Source organism: Lissotriton helveticus, chromosome 11 (assembly GCF_964261635.1).
Source record: "Lissotriton helveticus chromosome 11, aLisHel1.1, whole genome shotgun sequence".
In the NCBI taxonomy this organism is placed as follows: Eukaryota; Metazoa; Chordata; class Amphibia; order Caudata; family Salamandridae; genus Lissotriton; species Lissotriton helveticus.
The window spans coordinates 73,212,891-73,230,901 of record NC_136072.1 but is presented as its reverse complement, the minus strand read 5'-3'; positions in this window follow the sequence as shown (position 1 = coordinate 73,230,901).

Sequence of the window (18,011 nt, the reverse complement as noted above, 5' to 3'; positions counted from 1 at the left end):
CATGTGACAAACTATGTTGGTGTATGATGGTTTTCCTCACAAAAGAAACCCAAAAAGAAACCAAGTAGCATGTCCTTTCAATAAGGGATCTGGTCATAAATAGCATCTCGCACAAACTATCACCACCCAAGCAGGACATGTAATCCTGTCCAGGGAAGGGATCTAGAGAAAGCAGATTTCTATAAAAAACAGAGGGGCATATTATCTAGATGTGCGTTATATAATGCACATCGCACATTTCCATATCGCCGGATTTTTTCGCTGTGTTAGCGCGTAATTATCAATGCGCAACACGTAGGCGAAATTAAATCCGGCGATAGTCGGCGATATGGAACATTAGCGCATGAAAACAAATGTTGTTTTCACGTGCTAATGTGTACCTTGATAATATGGGGGGGTGGATTCAGCGTTATGATCCACACCCCCATCTTATCAATGCCTTAACACCTGGTCAGAGCAGGTGTTGGGAGACATGCGATAAACGAGTTTATCGCAGGTCTTCTTCTCCCAACGCCTGCCTTGGTAATAGGGTGTTCCCATCTCCAACCACATTTTACATGTGGTTGGACGTGGGAACGCCCACTTTGCATGTCATTAGCGATGTTTCTCGCTGACATGCAAAGTGGGCTTGAGGCAGGCGTCAGCATGCCCTTGTTAATAGGGCGCTGGAAGTATCGCCGCTTACTTCAGCTTGCTAATATGCCCCTGAGCTCTTATCTCATTCCCTCTTTCTTGTCTTCTTTTTCTTGTCCCCTTGTTCCTTTTGTAATATCTCTCCTAACTCAACCTTTCTTTGTTTTTTTGGGGCTACAACCATGTAAAGCACTATACAAATAACAAATATATAATCCAACATAACTTTATTTACCCCAGGCCCAATCTCTCCATCCTTTTAAACACCCTTTCATCAACTGTATATTTGTCCTTCATCTGTTGGTCTACTTTTGACTGATTCTCCCCCAACACTACCACCCAGTGGGGAGACCCCATATTGTCGTGAGATCACCCAGTTTTCCTACTTGCCCACCATTAAGGTTCTGTCCCAACCCTCATAGACTAAGGGACTCTCCATGTTTTTCTAGTATCCCACCACTTCTCTATAAACTTATACATATCTGACTCTAGTCCAGCCTCCAAAGTCCCATCATATCCTGAGATCACCCCATTGACCTGCAGGACTAGTTCCTTACAGGAAGCAGGGATGCTTTTCTAGAACTTTAAAGCTGTTAGTGCCTTCTACAGACTGATCAGTCTCTAGTGATTGGCTATTCCTTAGTGTGTTTGCAATCTTCATCCCCAAATGTGACCTCAGATCTAGATGAGGTCTTCTGTTCACACCCTTTCATGGTTTAGCTCACCATGACCATCAAAAACAACTTTTAAGGAAACATCATTGCTCTTCCCAGCCCAGCTTAATATGCTCTCCTGACATCAATTGGAAATAGGCCTCCAGCCACCAACAGGGGAAGATCAATCACATATGTATACACAGAGCCAGATTACAAATTGCACAGTTCAAGAGGCACAAGAATAAAGAGACCAGGATTTCTGTTGCCAGAGGGTATTCCCACTTTTGCAATGTGCGATTACAAGTTTTCCCAGGAGAATATTATGTGGCAAATCAGAAGTGGATTTACCGGTGCACCAAGTCAACGCAGCATCAGGTATGTAGGAATCCACTGTGGAGATACCACCCTGCCTGAGTCATAAACTCTACACACAGAAAAAACAGTTACTGGAAACCTATAATGTCAGTGGAATGTTTCTTTAACCCCTTCGCTTTGCCCGTCGGCCAGCGCCCGTCACGAGCACTACCTCCGTAGTGCTGGGCACATCCATTGGCCGGCACGGCGCCGCCTGCACAATAGAACGCCCGCAGCGCTGCGGATTTTGCACCGCGCTAAACGGGTTAATAGGACAAAATCCCTCACCCACCAGAGGTGCCATGCTTCATCATAGGAATTCTCCTCACACTCCCACAGCAGGTCACCGCACGGGCTACAACTCCCTCTCTAATTGGGAGGAGCTCTTCGGATGTTTCAGTATGTTATGATGTACCCTATGGCATCAATCATGCAGTGAGGCTAGCAGAGTGTGATCAGTTCTGTGGTGCGAACAAAAATATAAGAGACATGATTAAAACTGAATCCAAAACAGATGTTATGCTTTATTATTGTCTGAGTCAGGATTAAAAAATAAGAGAATGCGCAGGGAAACAATCTTCTAACCCTGACGATGGACTATCCTATGGCCAACATGTTTCTACCGCCAGCAGGTCCTTGATCCTGGCGAGATACAGACTTGCAGGAGGAGCCCATTTGAGTGGGCACCCTGAGCCTTTGGGCGGGGCACTTCAAGTTGAGATGCGACTCCTGACTTTTGCGGGTCGTTGAAAAGAGGATCCAATAATTAAATATTGGTGGCCACTTTCTTTATGGTTTTATATCTTGTTTTTTCTCTTTATGCACTATTGAGCATATCTTTGAGATAGCAGAGGTGAATTGGCTGAGGTCCTGATGAATGCTTCTTCACCTCAGCTGAGGGTTCTAGTGAGGGCAGAAACATGTTGAGCATTGGGATAGTACATCAATAGAGTTGTAAGATTATCATGTTGCGACTATTGCCTTGCACACAAATCAAATACGGCTCAATTGTGGCTCAATGATTATACGGCCAGGTTCTGACCACCCCTCTGGATTCTGATAGTAATCTGTCCATGGTCCAGCCAATATCTTGCCCAAACTCCAAACCAGGCCCTGATTATAGTTTTGATGAGCTACTGAGTCAAACAGAGGTTTTCAAATGGAGAGACAAGTAGAACAGGAGGCCAGTTTAGCATCGATTTTAGGACGCTTAAATCCCTCACATTGTAATCCTCACTTCTCATTCCTAACTCTTAAAACCACATCCCTCTATCATCATCCCTCACTCACCAACACTCATCTCCGAAATCTCATTCCTCAGTCTTCATCCCTTTCACCTCTTCCCTCAGTGGGCATTCCTTATATCCCAGCTCTCCTTCATCACTCATCACTCCTCAAACCTCAATCCCATCTCTTTGTCCTCATCTTCCATTTCTCCTCCGTACCTTCTAATCCCTCCCTCCTGATCTCTTGCTCCCCATCCCCTATGTCACGTCTTGCACACTTTGTCCCTCTCTCCAGATCACTTTTCACTCCTCATTCTCACCAATTCTTTGTCACTCCTCATCTTCATTCCTCACCCATCATTTTCACTCTTTCCTCGCTCCACAGCCTTGCTTGTCACTCCTCGTCCCTCAATCCTCATGTGTTATCCTTCAGTCCACATTTTCTCTCTTCATCCATGACTGTGCACTTCTTCTTTTTATCCCTCACTCCTCACCCCTCACTTCCCAAGGCTGAGTCAAATAGACATAACATGAAGTCCTTCCATACATTATCTTGTCTTTTTTAGGGCACCACTATTCTTAAATGCTCACTCCTCATTCCTCACCCCTCACTTGTCACTCCTTGTCCCTCACTCCTCATTTCACACTCATTATCATCATTTTCTCTCTTCGTCCACCGCTGCACACTTTTCATCTTTTTAACCCTCATCCCTCACTCCTCATCCTTCACTTTCACTTCTCATCTCTCACTCCTCATCCCTCACTTGTCATTCCTTGTCCCTCACTTGTCACTCCTCATCCCTCACTCCTCATCATCATTTTTTTTCTTCGTCCACCACTGCACACTTTTCATCTTTTTAACCCTCATGCCTCACTCCTCACCCCTCACTTCCAAAGAGTCAAGTAGACAGAACATGAGGTCCATACTTGTATTATAGCGCCTTTCCAGGGCACCCCCATTCTTCATTGTATTTTATTGTAATTGCATTTATATAGCGCTTACTTCCCCTGACGTGGCGTCGAAGTGCTTTTTCGGCGGGTAGCACGCTACTCTGTGACCATAGAGGATTAGGGTTGAATTAGTATAGTGAAACATGCAAGTACATTTTAAGTGGTGGATAGGTTAGTCAGGTATTTGGATTTGGAATGATAGCAGAAGGATAGAGGAGAAAAAAAAGGTTTGTATTTATGTAGCGCTGATGGGGTGTTGAAACATGCTATTCAGGAAGCCCACAAAGGATTAGTGGTGAATTAATATGGTGAAATATGAAAGTAATTTCAGTGGTGGATATTAGTCAGTTATTTGGAGTGAGAAGGATAGCGGGGGATAAAAGGGGAAGAAAGGTTTGCATTCATATAGCACTTATTACCCCTGATGGATATTGAAGCGCTTTTCCGGAGAGTGGCACGCCACTCCGGAACTCATAAAGGATTAGTGTTGAAAATTAGTATAGTAAAATATGAAGTAATTTGAGTATTGGATATGTTATTCAGTTATTTGGGTAGGGAAGGGTAGGTGGCAGGATAGTGAAGGGAAAGAGGTTTGTATTTATATAGTGCTTGCTACCCCTGATGGGGTTTTGAAGCGCAAGTAGCACAATACTCTGGAACCCATCAGGATTAGTGTTGAATTAGTATGGTGAAACATGAAAGTACTTTTAGTGGTGGATATGTTTCAGTCAGTTGTTTGGATTGAGAGGGGTTGTGGAGGGGTAGAAAAGAGGGGAGAGTTTAGAAAGGTTTGTTTTGGGGGATCGGTATAGTAAAAGAGGTGTAAGATGATGCAAGGAGGGGTAGAGTAGGAGAGAGTCTAGAAAGGGTTATTGTGGGGATCATAGTAGTGGTATGGAGTTTCGGATAATTGAGAGAGTGGATGTAGAGGATATATTGAGCGAAGTATAGGCTGAGAAATAGGGAAGTGCATTGGAAAAGCTAAATTAGAAGAAAGTGAAAAATATATATAAAACTACAATTTTTAAACTGTAACAACCACAACCAAAGACAGAAATCACAGAAAGGGGAAATCATTTTTTATTAAACTTTTGTTTTGGGGAAGAGACAACACTAGTCTGCCTCCTTACCACTTCCTGGACTCTGCTCACTGAAATCTGGGGCACAGGGAAGCTGCAACTCACAAGATGGAGGAGAATGATTTGGGCTGCACCCAGCAAGGCCTTAAGGGGCTTGGGCTACTGTGAGGGGACGGCTCAGAGTTTCCTGGTAGTTGAATAGCCAATCCCCAGTCCTGGGTCAGCTGGCCGGGGGGGGGGGGGGTAGGGGGCTTGGAGCTGCTTTTCCTGTTCAAAATCTCCTAGGAGACAGACAGGCTCAATCCACACTTTGGACTTCTGCAGGTAAAGGCCTCAATAAATTGAAATCTAACAATACTATTTGAATAAAACTTTACTCCCTCTACTGGCCAAAAAACGAAGTGCACAGTCCCTAGTAAACACAGTTTAAACAGCTCAGAGAAGCACCCTCTGATTTAGAATATCCCTGTTGCTGGGGGGGTCAGGGGGGCTGGTTTCACCTATTCGTGAACACAAAATGGTGGCTGGGGTGCACTGTTTTAACATACAGGTCTTAGCACAGAGAAAAGGAGAAATTTGGAGGGAAAACTGAAAGTCATCAGCAATGAGAGGGAAAAACTACAGAGTTTGGACTGCAAATCCCACAATTCAACACGTTAAGTGGAAGCAATCATGGGCAGGAAAAAACACAAGTTTAAAACACAAACCAGGTGATAAAATATCCAATCACAGGCAGGTTAAAACTACAATTTTTAAACTGTAACAACCACAGGCAAAGACAGAAATCACAGAAAGGGAAAATCGTTTTTTAAAACTTTTGTTTTGGGGATGAGACAGCACTAGTCTGCCTCCTTACCACTTCCTGGACTCTGCTCACTGCAAAACTGTGGCACAGGGAGGCTGCAACTGGTTCGCGTCCCCCTGCACCCTCCTTTTATTACCCCCAACCCTCGCATTGCAGGCATTGGTGCGGCCCTTGGGCATTCCACAGATACTACTTTGATGCCCCCGGGGAAATGTTTGTGAGTACCCATGATCTAAGTGGTCCGGACCAAAGTGGGTGAGTAGTACTGGAAGGTTTACAGTTCTGTTGAAAGATAGGAAGCGATGGAATGTGAGGAATGTGGTGAAGTTGAGAGGAAGAAGCGCGGAGTGCCTTCCCTTTCAGTTCTCATCACTCACGTATCACCCCTCATCCCTCACTCTTCAACCTTCCCTTTCGCTTCTCATCCCTCACTCCTCATCCTTCACTCCTCAACCTTCACTTTCACTTCTCATCCCTCACGTGTAACTCCTCATCCCTCACTCCTAACCCTTCACTTTGACTCCTCATCCTTCACTCCTCATCCTTCACTCATCCTTCACTCCTCAACCTTCACTATCACTTCTCATCCCTCACGTGTCACTCCTCATCCTTCACTCCTCATCCTTCACTCCCCATCCTTCACTCCTCAACCTTCACTTTCGCTTCTCATCCCTCATGTGTCACTCCTCACCCCTCATTCCTCACTCCTCATCCTTCACTCCTCACCCTTCACTTTGACTCCTCGTCCCTCACTCCCCATCCTTCACTCCTCATCCTTCACTCCTCAGCCTTCACTTTCACTTCTCATCCCACATATGTCACTCCTCATCCCTCACTCCCCATCCCTCATGTCTTCTTCACATTTCTCCCTCCCTTGGTGATGAGTAAAAGTGCTAGCGGTAATCATTCTGCTCAAAATATACATTTAACACTGACATTTTTACTATAGTGATGATGCAAGTGAAAGGTCTGCATTGTGTTATTTGTTAGTTTTAATACTTTCAACGTTAGCATTCAGAAAGCAGATCCCATTTTGTTCGAAGACTGTACAGTAACCAGAAGAGGGCGCCAGACTCACAGGAGAGAAGCAGGCAGGCTTTGAGCATGGGTTATTTGCATACCAGAGTCATTTTCATTATAAATCACATTATTTATATCCCTCCATGAATAAGAATGCGAGAATGAGAAATAAAGAAGTGCCTTTTATATAACGTAATATAACATTTTTAATGAACAGGCACATTTGTAACACACCGATTGGCAATGTAGGTACACAGCAACAGAACAAGCACAGGCAAAACAAACACAATGAAACATTGACACAAACTGCCAAGCAAGCACTTACAGAAAAACAAACTGACACACAAAGACAAAGTAACATCCAGAGACCGGCACACCCTTATTTTGATACAGACACTGACAATGACCATTTTAGTGTAGCTGGCACAAATGGTGGGACCTTCTCAAACGTGCTAAAATGACACAAACACAAAACCACAAACCTTATACTTAACTGCCGACCGCAGTAGTGTGTGAAGTTAGTGTTTTAGAAGCTTCGCCAATTTTGGGATGTTTACGTTATAGAAAAACAGAAAGCAAGAGAAAAGAAATTCTCTAAAAAGGAGGCTTTGTGGGGAGTAAACTCAATAAAGCTTAAATCTTGCTGGGCAATTTTCCTTCAAATGCTTTTGCTGGAAAATGTTTCAGGTGAAGTTGTGTCTCTTAGCTAAGCCTGGGCGGAGTATGCGGAGTTCTGCAACGCGGAACTCTGCAAAGTGCAAAAAACCTCTGCCACGCTAAGCGAAGCTCCGCAAGCGGCAGACTGTGTTGGAAAAATACTGTTCACGATGATTTTCAATGCCAGGGGCTTGTCTTCACTGAGCAGCAATCATCGCAAATGGCACCATGCACAGCGCAAGCGGGCGCTGCTTCATTTCTGCCGCTCGAGTAGATATTTACTCGAGCGGCACCTTTCTCAACGCGAACAGATAGTTTCTCCACACGAGCAGTTGCGATCATACGTGAGCACTCACAATGAGAAATGTAACAGCCTGTGTTGAGAAATCTCGCCGGGAGGTTGATTTTCCACACTCGCACCTGCCAACTTGATGTTGACTATCGAAAATGAGAATGAGAGGTGGATTTTCCACACTCGCCAACTTGAAGTTGGCAAACGCGAGCGAGGGAAAAAAACTCCGCTCCGCGTAGTTTTCGGAACTCGGCAAACTCCGCGTAATGGGGAGTGTGAGAATCTCCGCAAACTGTGAGCGGAGTGGAGTTCACCGCCCAGACTTATTCTTAGCACAGTTATGCGAAGATGAAATTACTTTAAGTTGCCATTTTAAAAGTCTACCTGCAAAGCTGTAGTTTTATACACTGTGGGAGAGTCATATATTCTAATACTCACTGATAAAACAGACACACACAGACAGCAGCATTGACTGTCATGTTATTAACTTCAAGTAGCAAAGTAGCACATTCAAGCACAAATAAAATCTTACCACCGACGAAGGGGGGGGGGCCATATACGGCTGTGGTGAGTCGGGAAACTCCTAGAAGTAATTCTGTTACAGAGGTCACTACACTTTTTCTTAGTTCATTAGTTTATTTATGCTTGGTGTTGTGTCAAACGCCCTCTGCAGGCAGCTCTTGGAAGTTCTGGCCTAGATGAAGGAGGAAATGATGAATGGATCTGGTGGGATGTGTGAGGCAAAGTCTCCCCCTGCATATTCGGTAAGGGAACTTAGTTTACAATATGTCTTTAATCCATTTATTTAGCAAAAGGGTTTTAAGTCTGCGAATAAGTGTAAATTTGAGATCTGGTCCATGAAAACAACTTTCTGGAAGTCTTACTTACATGTTACAATGGGATTCAAAAGTATTGGGCAAAAAAAACAATCAAGACCATCACAAGGACTTTGGTCAGTTTAAATGAAAATATGGGGACCCGCTATCAACTTACCAAAGGCTGCTCTTCTGGGAAAAAGTAACTTATTTCTTCACGTGTGGAGCATCCATATGGTGGCATTAAATTTGAGGATTCTCTCTCGAAGGAAATGCTGTACCTTGTGCTTAAATCCCTATTGAAGGCACCAGATTTAAAAAAAGCATGAAGTCTGCAAATCATTTAGGCAGTTAGCTTGGAAGATTGTTTTACAACTTCTCCACTGGGACTCCCTCTCAGAGATCTGCATACATTTACTTTGTTGACTATATTGACCAACTGGATCTTATGGCTAGGCCTTCAATTCTATTTTACAGGTTCCCACGCAAGAAGAGATTATATGAAAGAAAAACCAGAGTGAAAGAGTCATCAATTGACCCCACACGTGCAGCGCAGATCACTTACATAGAACCAGGGGCGCAACTAGGTCTTAATTTCGGGGGGGGGCTAACATGGCAGATGAAGGGGCGTGGCTAATGAAAATGAATGGGGCGGAGCTAAAATGGCAGATAATCAGGATCGGTTAATGCTCAGGTCAAGCTGAGAAAAAAATTTGGTGAATTCTGCATTTGAAACTGGACAACAATTAAAGCACACATTTTTGTTAGTTTGATGCATTGCCCCCCAAAACCCATACTCACCCTGAATCTTAAAATTACCCCTAGCACACCAAAACACATACCCACGCTGAACCCTAAAATTAACCCCCTCACACCCTAAAACCCATACCCGCCCTGAAATCTATAATTACCCCTGGCACCCCAAAACCCATACCCATCCTATCCCTAAAATTATCCCCCCTGGCACCCCAAAACCCATACCCACCCCACACCCTAAAATTACCCCCTGGCACCCCAAAACCCATTACCACCCTGAACCCTAAAATCACCCCCCTGGAGCCCAAAAACCCATACCCGCCCTGAACCTTAAATTACCCCTTGCAACCCAGAAACCATACCCATGCTGAATCATAAATTCCCCCCTTGCCCCCCAAAACCCAAACCCACCCTAAACATTAAAATTACCCCAGGCACCCCAAAACCCATACCGAACCATAAATTCCCCTCTGGCACCCCATAACCCATACCCACCCTGAACCCTAAAATAGCCCCTTGACATCCCAAACCCACACCTGCCCTAAACCGTAAAATTACCCCTGGCACTATAAAACACATACCCACGCTGAACCCTAAAATTAATCCCACAGCATCCCAAAACCCACACCCACCCTGAACCTTAAAATTACCCATGGCACCCCAAACCACATACCCATGCTGAATCATAAATGCCCCCCGGCAACCCATAACCCACACCCTCCCTGAACCATAAATTCCCCCCTGGCACCCCATAACCCATACCCACCCTGAACCCTAAAATTGCCCCCTGACACCCCAAAACCCACACCTGCCCTGAACCCTAAAATTACCCCTGGCACACCAAAACACATACCCACGCTGAACCCTAAAATGGCCCCTGGCACCCCATAACCCATACCCACCCTGAACCCTAAAATAGCCCCCTGACATCCCAAAACCCACACCTGCCCTAAACCCTAAAATTACTCCTGGCACTATAAAACACATACCCACGCTGAACCCTAAAATTAATCCCATGGCACCCCAAAACCCACACCCACCCTGTACCTTAAAATTACCCCTGGCACCCCAAACCCCATACCCATGCTGAACCATAAATTCCCCTCTGGCACCCCATAACCCATACCCACCCTGAACCCTAAAATAGCCCCCTGACATCCCAAACCCAAACCCACACCTGCCCTAAACCCTAAAATTACCCCTGGCACTATAAAACACATACCCACGCTGAACCCTAAAATTAATCCCATGGCACCCCAAAACCCACACCCACCCTGAACCTTAAAATTACCCCTGGCACCCCAAACCCCATACCCATGCTGAATCATAAATGTCCCCCGGCAACCCATAACCCACACCCTCCCTGAACCAAAAGTTCCCCCCTGGCACCCCAAAACCCACACCTGCCCTGAACCCTAAAATTACCCCTGGCACACCAAAACACATACCCATGCTGAACCATAAATTCCCCCCGGCACTCCATAACCCATACCCACCCTGAACCATAAATTCCCCCCTGGCACCCCATACCCACCCTGAACCCTAAAATTGCCCCCAGACCCCCCAAAACCCACACCTGCCCTGAACCATAAAATTACCCCTGGCATACCAAAACACATACCCACGCTGAACCCTAAAATGTCCCCTGGAACCCCAAAACCCATACCCGCTCAGAACCCTAAAATTACCCCCTGGCACCCCAATCCGTAACCCACCCTGAACCATAAAATTACTCACTGGCACCCTAAATCCCACACCCACCCTGAACTCTAAAATTACCCACTAGCACCCCCAAAAAAAATGAACACTACAAACTTACACTACATTTGCATATTTGGAGGGGACGGTCCTCTTTGACGTTTCTATGTATGTAAGTCAAAAACAACATTCACAGTAACCTAGATATGCAGGCAGTAGGTAATGCTGTGCTGAAAAATCATTAAAGTTACTGGAACTTACACAAAAAACTGCTACCTGCTCTTCTGATACTGTACTGTGGAGTCTGGCTGATCAGCAGCACTGTGTCCTGACATCCAGCCCCTCCCGAAGGTCTCACTGTGTAGATCAATGTGGGTCAAATGCACAGACAGCAGGGGGAAAGGGATGGCCAGTGCAGGTAAAGCTGTTCCTTTGTAAATTAATTCCTGCTGGCGTCATAGCTCAGGGTTTGCTGTCTGTGCACTTGTATGGAATACACATCTATACAAGTGCACAGACAGCACACCCTGGGCTATGACGCCAGCAGAAATTCCTTTACAAAGGAAAAGTGTCACCTGCACTGGCCAGCCCTTTCCCCCTGCTGTGCACTTCACACCCCATGCTCACAACCCATCAAGTGCTTAGGTGAAATCCCTGCCTTCAGGCAAGGATTTCACCTCTGCACCACTCTAAAGGAAAACAAGAGGTGGGGGCAGGGGGGTTCACTCGAGGAAACTGTTCAGAGGCTGGCTGTCTGGGTCGGGCTGCCGGGCCTCTCAGAAAGCATTAAAAAAAATCACATTCTCGGATCGGATGCGCAGCCTTCTTGCATCATTTCAGTGCGTGTCATCTTAGCCCGGGCAGAGGAGGCGACGGGGGGGGCTGAAGCCCGGTGAGCCCAATGGGTGTTGCGCGCCTGCATAGAACAAACAAACATTAGTAAATGCATTAGGTTTTGCCTATGTGATTAATAATAAGCTTTTTTGTTGTAAGTTGTAGCTTGCTCAGATCTAGATGAGGTCTTCTGTTCACACCCTTTCATGGTTTAGCTCACCATGACCATCAAAAACAACTTTTAAGGAAACATCATTGCTCTTCCCAGCCCAGCTTAATATGCTCTCCTGACATCAATTGGAAATAGGCCTCCAGCCACCAACAGGGGAAGATCAATCACATATGTATACACAGAGCCAGATTACAAATTGCACAGTTCAAGAGGCACAAGAATAAAGAGACCAGGATTTCTGTTGCCAGAGGGTATTCCCACTTTTGCAATGTGCGATTACAAGTTTTCCCAGGAGAATATTATGTGGCAAATCAGAAGTGGATTTACCGGTGCACCAAGTCAACGCAGCATCAGGTATGTAGGAATCCACTGTGGAGATACCACCCTGCCTGAGTCATAAACTCTACACACAGAAAAAACAGTTACTGGAAACCTATAATGTCAGTGGAATGTTTCTTTAACCCCTTCGCTTTGCCCGTCGGCCAGCGCCCGTCACGAGCACTACCTCCGTAGTGCTGGGCACATCCATTGGCCGGCACGGCGCCGCCTGCACAATAGAACGCCCGCAGCGCGGCGGATTTTGCACCGCGCTAAACGGGTTAATAGGACAAAATCCCTCACCCACCAGAGGTGCCATGCTTCATCATAGGAATTCTCCTCACACTCCCACAGCAGGTCACCGCACGGGCTACAACTCCCTCTCTAATTGGGAGGAGCTCTTCGGATGTTTCAGTATGTTATGATGTACCCTATGGCATCAATCATGCAGTGAGGCTAGCAGAGTGTGATCAGTTCTGTGGTGCGAACAAAAATATAAGAGACATGATTAAAACTGAATCCAAAACAGATGTTATGCTTTATTATTGTCTGAGTCAGGATTAAAAAATAAGAGAATGCGCAGGGAAACAATCTTCTAACCCTGACGATGGACTATCCTATGGCCAACATGTTTCTACCGCCAGCAGGTCCTTGATCCTGGCGAGATACAGACTTGCAGGAGGAGCCCATTTGAGTGGGCACCCTGAGCCTTTGGGCGGGGCACTTCAAGTTGAGATGCGACTCCTGACTTTTGCGGGTCGTTGAAAAGAGGATCCAATAATTAAATATTGGTGGCCACTTTCTTTATGGTTTTATATCTTGTTTTTTCTCTTTATGCACTATTGAGCATATCTTTGAGATAGCAGAGGTGAATTGGCTGAGGTCCTGATGAATGCTTCTTCACCTCAGCTGAGGGTTCTAGTGAGGGCAGAAACATGTTGAGCATTGGGATAGTACATCAATAGAGTTGTAAGATTATCATGTTGCGACTATTGCCTTGCACACAAATCAAATACGGCTCAATTGTGGCTCAATGATTATACGGCCAGGTTCTGACCACCCCTCTGGATTCTGATAGTAATCTGTCCATGGTCCAGCCAATATCTTGCCCAAACTCCAAACCAGGCCCTGATTATAGTTTTGATGAGCTACTGAGTCAAACAGAGGTTTTCAAATGGAGAGACAAGTAGAACAGGAGGCCAGTTTAGCATCGATTTTAGGACGCTTAAATCCCTCACATTGTAATCCTCACTTCTCATTCCTAACTCTTAAAACCACATCCCTCTATCATCATCCCTCACTCACCAACACTCATCTCCGAAATCTCATTCCTCAGTCTTCATCCCTTTCACCTCTTCCCTCAGTGGGCATTCCTTATATCCCAGCTCTCCTTCATCACTCATCACTCCTCAAACCTCAATCCCATCTCTTTGTCCTCATCTTCCATTTCTCCTCCGTACCTTCTAATCCCTCCCTCCTGATCTCTTGCTCCCCATCCCCTATGTCACGTCTTGCACACTTTGTCCCTCTCTCCAGATCACTTTTCACTCCTCATTCTCACCAATTCTTTGTCACTCCTCATCTTCATTCCTCACCCATCATTTTCACTCTTTCCTCGCTCCACAGCCTTGCTTGTCACTCCTCGTCCCTCAATCCTCATGTGTTATCCTTCAGTCCACATTTTCTCTCTTCATCCATGACTGTGCACTTCTTCTTTTTATCCCTCACTCCTCACCCCTCACTTCCCAAGGCTGAGTCAAATAGACATAACATGAAGTCCTTCCATACATTATCTTGTCTTTTTTAGGGCACCACTATTCTTAAATGCTCACTCCTCATTCCTCACCCCTCACTTGTCACTCCTTGTCCCTCACTCCTCATTTCACACTCATTATCATCATTTTCTCTCTTCGTCCACCGCTGCACACTTTTCATCTTTTTAACCCTCATCCCTCACTCCTCATCCTTCACTTTCACTTCTCATCTCTCACTCCTCATCCCTCACTTGTCATTCCTTGTCCCTCACTTGTCACTCCTCATCCCTCACTCCTCATCATCATTTTTTTTCTTCGTCCACCACTGCACACTTTTCATCTTTTTAACCCTCATGCCTCACTCCTCACCCCTCACTTCCAAAGAGTCAAGTAGACAGAACATGAGGTCCATACTTGTATTATAGCGCCTTTCCAGGGCACCCCCATTCTTCATTGTATTTTATTGTAATTGCATTTATATAGCGCTTACTTCCCCTGACGTGGCGTCGAAGTGCTTTTTCGGCGGGTAGCACGCTACTCTGTGACCATAGAGGATTAGGGTTGAATTAGTATAGTGAAACATGCAAGTACATTTTAAGTGGTGGATAGGTTAGTCAGGTATTTGGATTTGGAATGATAGCAGAAGGATAGAGGAGAAAAAAAAGGTTTGTATTTATGTAGCGCTGATGGGGTGTTGAAACATGCTATTCAGGAAGCCCACAAAGGATTAGTGGTGAATTAATATGGTGAAATATGAAAGTAATTTCAGTGGTGGATATTAGTCAGTTATTTGGAGTGAGAAGGATAGCGGGGGATAAAAGGGGAAGAAAGGTTTGCATTCATATAGCACTTATTACCCCTGATGGATATTGAAGCGCTTTTCCGGAGAGTGGCACGCCACTCCGGAACTCATAAAGGATTAGTGTTGAAAATTAGTATAGTAAAATATGAAGTAATTTGAGTATTGGATATGTTATTCAGTTATTTGGGTAGGGAAGGGTAGGTGGCAGGATAGTGAAGGGAAAGAGGTTTGTATTTATATAGTGCTTGCTACCCCTGATGGGGTTTTGAAGCGCAAGTAGCACAATACTCTGGAACCCATCAGGATTAGTGTTGAATTAGTATGGTGAAACATGAAAGTACTTTTAGTGGTGGATATGTTTCAGTCAGTTGTTTGGATTGAGAGGGGTTGTGGAGGGGTAGAAAAGAGGGGAGAGTTTAGAAAGGTTTGTTTTGGGGGATCGGTATAGTAAAAGAGGTGTAAGATGATGCAAGGAGGGGTAGAGTAGGAGAGAGTCTAGAAAGGGTTATTGTGGGGATCATAGTAGTGGTATGGAGTTTCGGATAATTGAGAGAGTGGATGTAGAGGATATATTGAGCGAAGTATAGGCTGAGAAATAGGGAAGTGCATTGGAAAAGCTAAATTAGAAGAAAGTGAAAAATATATATAAAACTACAATTTTTAAACTGTAACAACCACAACCAAAGACAGAAATCACAGAAAGGGGAAATCATTTTTTTTTAAACTTTTGTTTTGGGGAAGAGACAACACTAGTCTGCCTCCTTACCACTTCCTGGACTCTGCTCACTGAAATCTGGGGCACAGGGAAGCTGCAACTCACAAGATGGAGGAGAATGATTTGGGCTGCACCCAGCAAGGCCTTAAGGGGCTTGGGCTACTGTGAGGGGACGGCTCAGAGTTTCCTGGTAGTTGAATAGCCAATCCCCAGTCCTGGGTCAGCTGGCCGGGGGGGGGGGGGGGGGGTAGGGGGCTTGGAGCTGCTTTTCCTGTTCAAAATCTCCTAGGAGACAGACAGGCTCAATCCACACTTTGGACTTCTGCAGGTAAAGGCCTCAATAAATTGAAATCTAACAATACTATTTGAATAAAACTTTACTCCCTCTACTGGCCAAAAAACGAAGTGCACAGTCCCTAGTAAACACAGTTTAAACAGCTCAGAGAAGCACCCTCTGATTTAGAATATCCCTGTTGCTGGGGGGGTCAGGGGGGCTGGTTTCACCTATTCGTGAACACAAAATGGTGGCTGGGGTGCACTGTTTTAACATACAGGTCTTAGCACAGAGAAAAGGAGAAATTTGGAGGGAAAACTGAAAGTCATCAGCAATGAGAGGGAAAAACTACAGAGTTTGGACTGCAAATCCCACAATTCAACACGTTAAGTGGAAGCAATCATGGGCAGGAAAAAACACAAGTTTAAAACACAAACCAGGTGATAAAATATCCAATCACAGGCAGGTTAAAACTACAATTTTTAAACTGTAACAACCACAGGCAAAGACAGAAATCACAGAAAGGGAAAATCGTTTTTTAAAACTTTTGTTTTGGGGATGAGACAGCACTAGTCTGCCTCCTTACCACTTCCTGGACTCTGCTCACTGCAAAACTGTGGCACAGGGAGGCTGCAACTGGTTCGCGTCCCCCTGCACCCTCCTTTTATTACCCCCAACCCTCGCATTGCAGGCATTGGTGCGGCCCTTGGGCATTCCACAGATACTACTTTGATGCCCCCGGGGAAATGTTTGTGAGTACCCATGATCTAAGTGGTCCGGACCAAAGTGGGTGAGTAGTACTGGAAGGTTTACAGTTCTGTTGAAAGATAGGAAGCGATGGAATGTGAGGAATGTGGTGAAGTTGAGAGGAAGAAGCGCGGAGTGCCTTCCCTTTCAGTTCTCATCACTCACGTATCACCCCTCATCCCTCACTCTTCAACCTTCCCTTTCGCTTCTCATCCCTCACTCCTCATCCTTCACTCCTCAACCTTCACTTTCACTTCTCATCCCTCACGTGTAACTCCTCATCCCTCACTCCTAACCCTTCACTTTGACTCCTCATCCTTCACTCCTCATCCTTCACTCATCCTTCACTCCTCAACCTTCACTATCACTTCTCATCCCTCACGTGTCACTCCTCATCCTTCACTCCTCATCCTTCACTCCCCATCCTTCACTCCTCAACCTTCACTTTCGCTTCTCATCCCTCATGTGTCACTCCTCACCCCTCATTCCTCACTCCTCATCCTTCACTCCTCACCCTTCACTTTGACTCCTCGTCCCTCACTCCCCATCCTTCACTCCTCATCCTTCACTCCTCAGCCTTCACTTTCACTTCTCATCCCACATATGTCACTCCTCATCCCTCACTCCCCATCCCTCATGTCTTCTTCACATTTCTCCCTCCCTTGGTGATGAGTAAAAGTGCTAGCGGTAATCATTCTGCTCAAAATATACATTTAACACTGACATTTTTACTATAGTGATGATGCAAGTGAAAGGTCTGCATTGTGTTATTTGTTAGTTTTAATACTTTCAACGTTAGCATTCAGAAAGCAGATCCCATTTTGTTCGAAGACTGTACAGTAACCAGAAGAGGGCGCCAGACTCACAGGAGAGAAGCAGGCAGGCTTTGAGCATGGGTTATTTGCATACCAGAGTCATTTTCATTATAAATCACATTATTTATATCCCTCCATGAATAAGAATGCGAGAATGAGAAATAAAGAAGTGCCTTTTATATAACGTAATATAACATTTTTAATGAACAGGCACATTTGTAACACACCGATTGGCAATGTAGGTACACAGCAACAGAACAAGCACAGGCAAAACAAACACAATGAAACATTGACACAAACTGCCAAGCAAGCACTTACAGAAAAACAAACTGACACACAAAGACAAAGTAACATCCAGAGACCGGCACACCCTTATTTTGATACAGACACTGACAATGACCATTTTAGTGTAGCTGGCACAAATGGTGGGACCTTCTCAAACGTGCTAAAATGACACAAACACAAAACCACAAACCTTATACTTAACTGCCGACCGCAGTAGTGTGTGAAGTTAGTGTTTTAGAAGCTTCGCCAATTTTGGGATGTTTACGTTATAGAAAAACAGAAAGCAAGAGAAAAGAAATTCTCTAAAAAGGAGGCTTTGTGGGGAGTAAACTCAATAAAGCTTAAATCTTGCT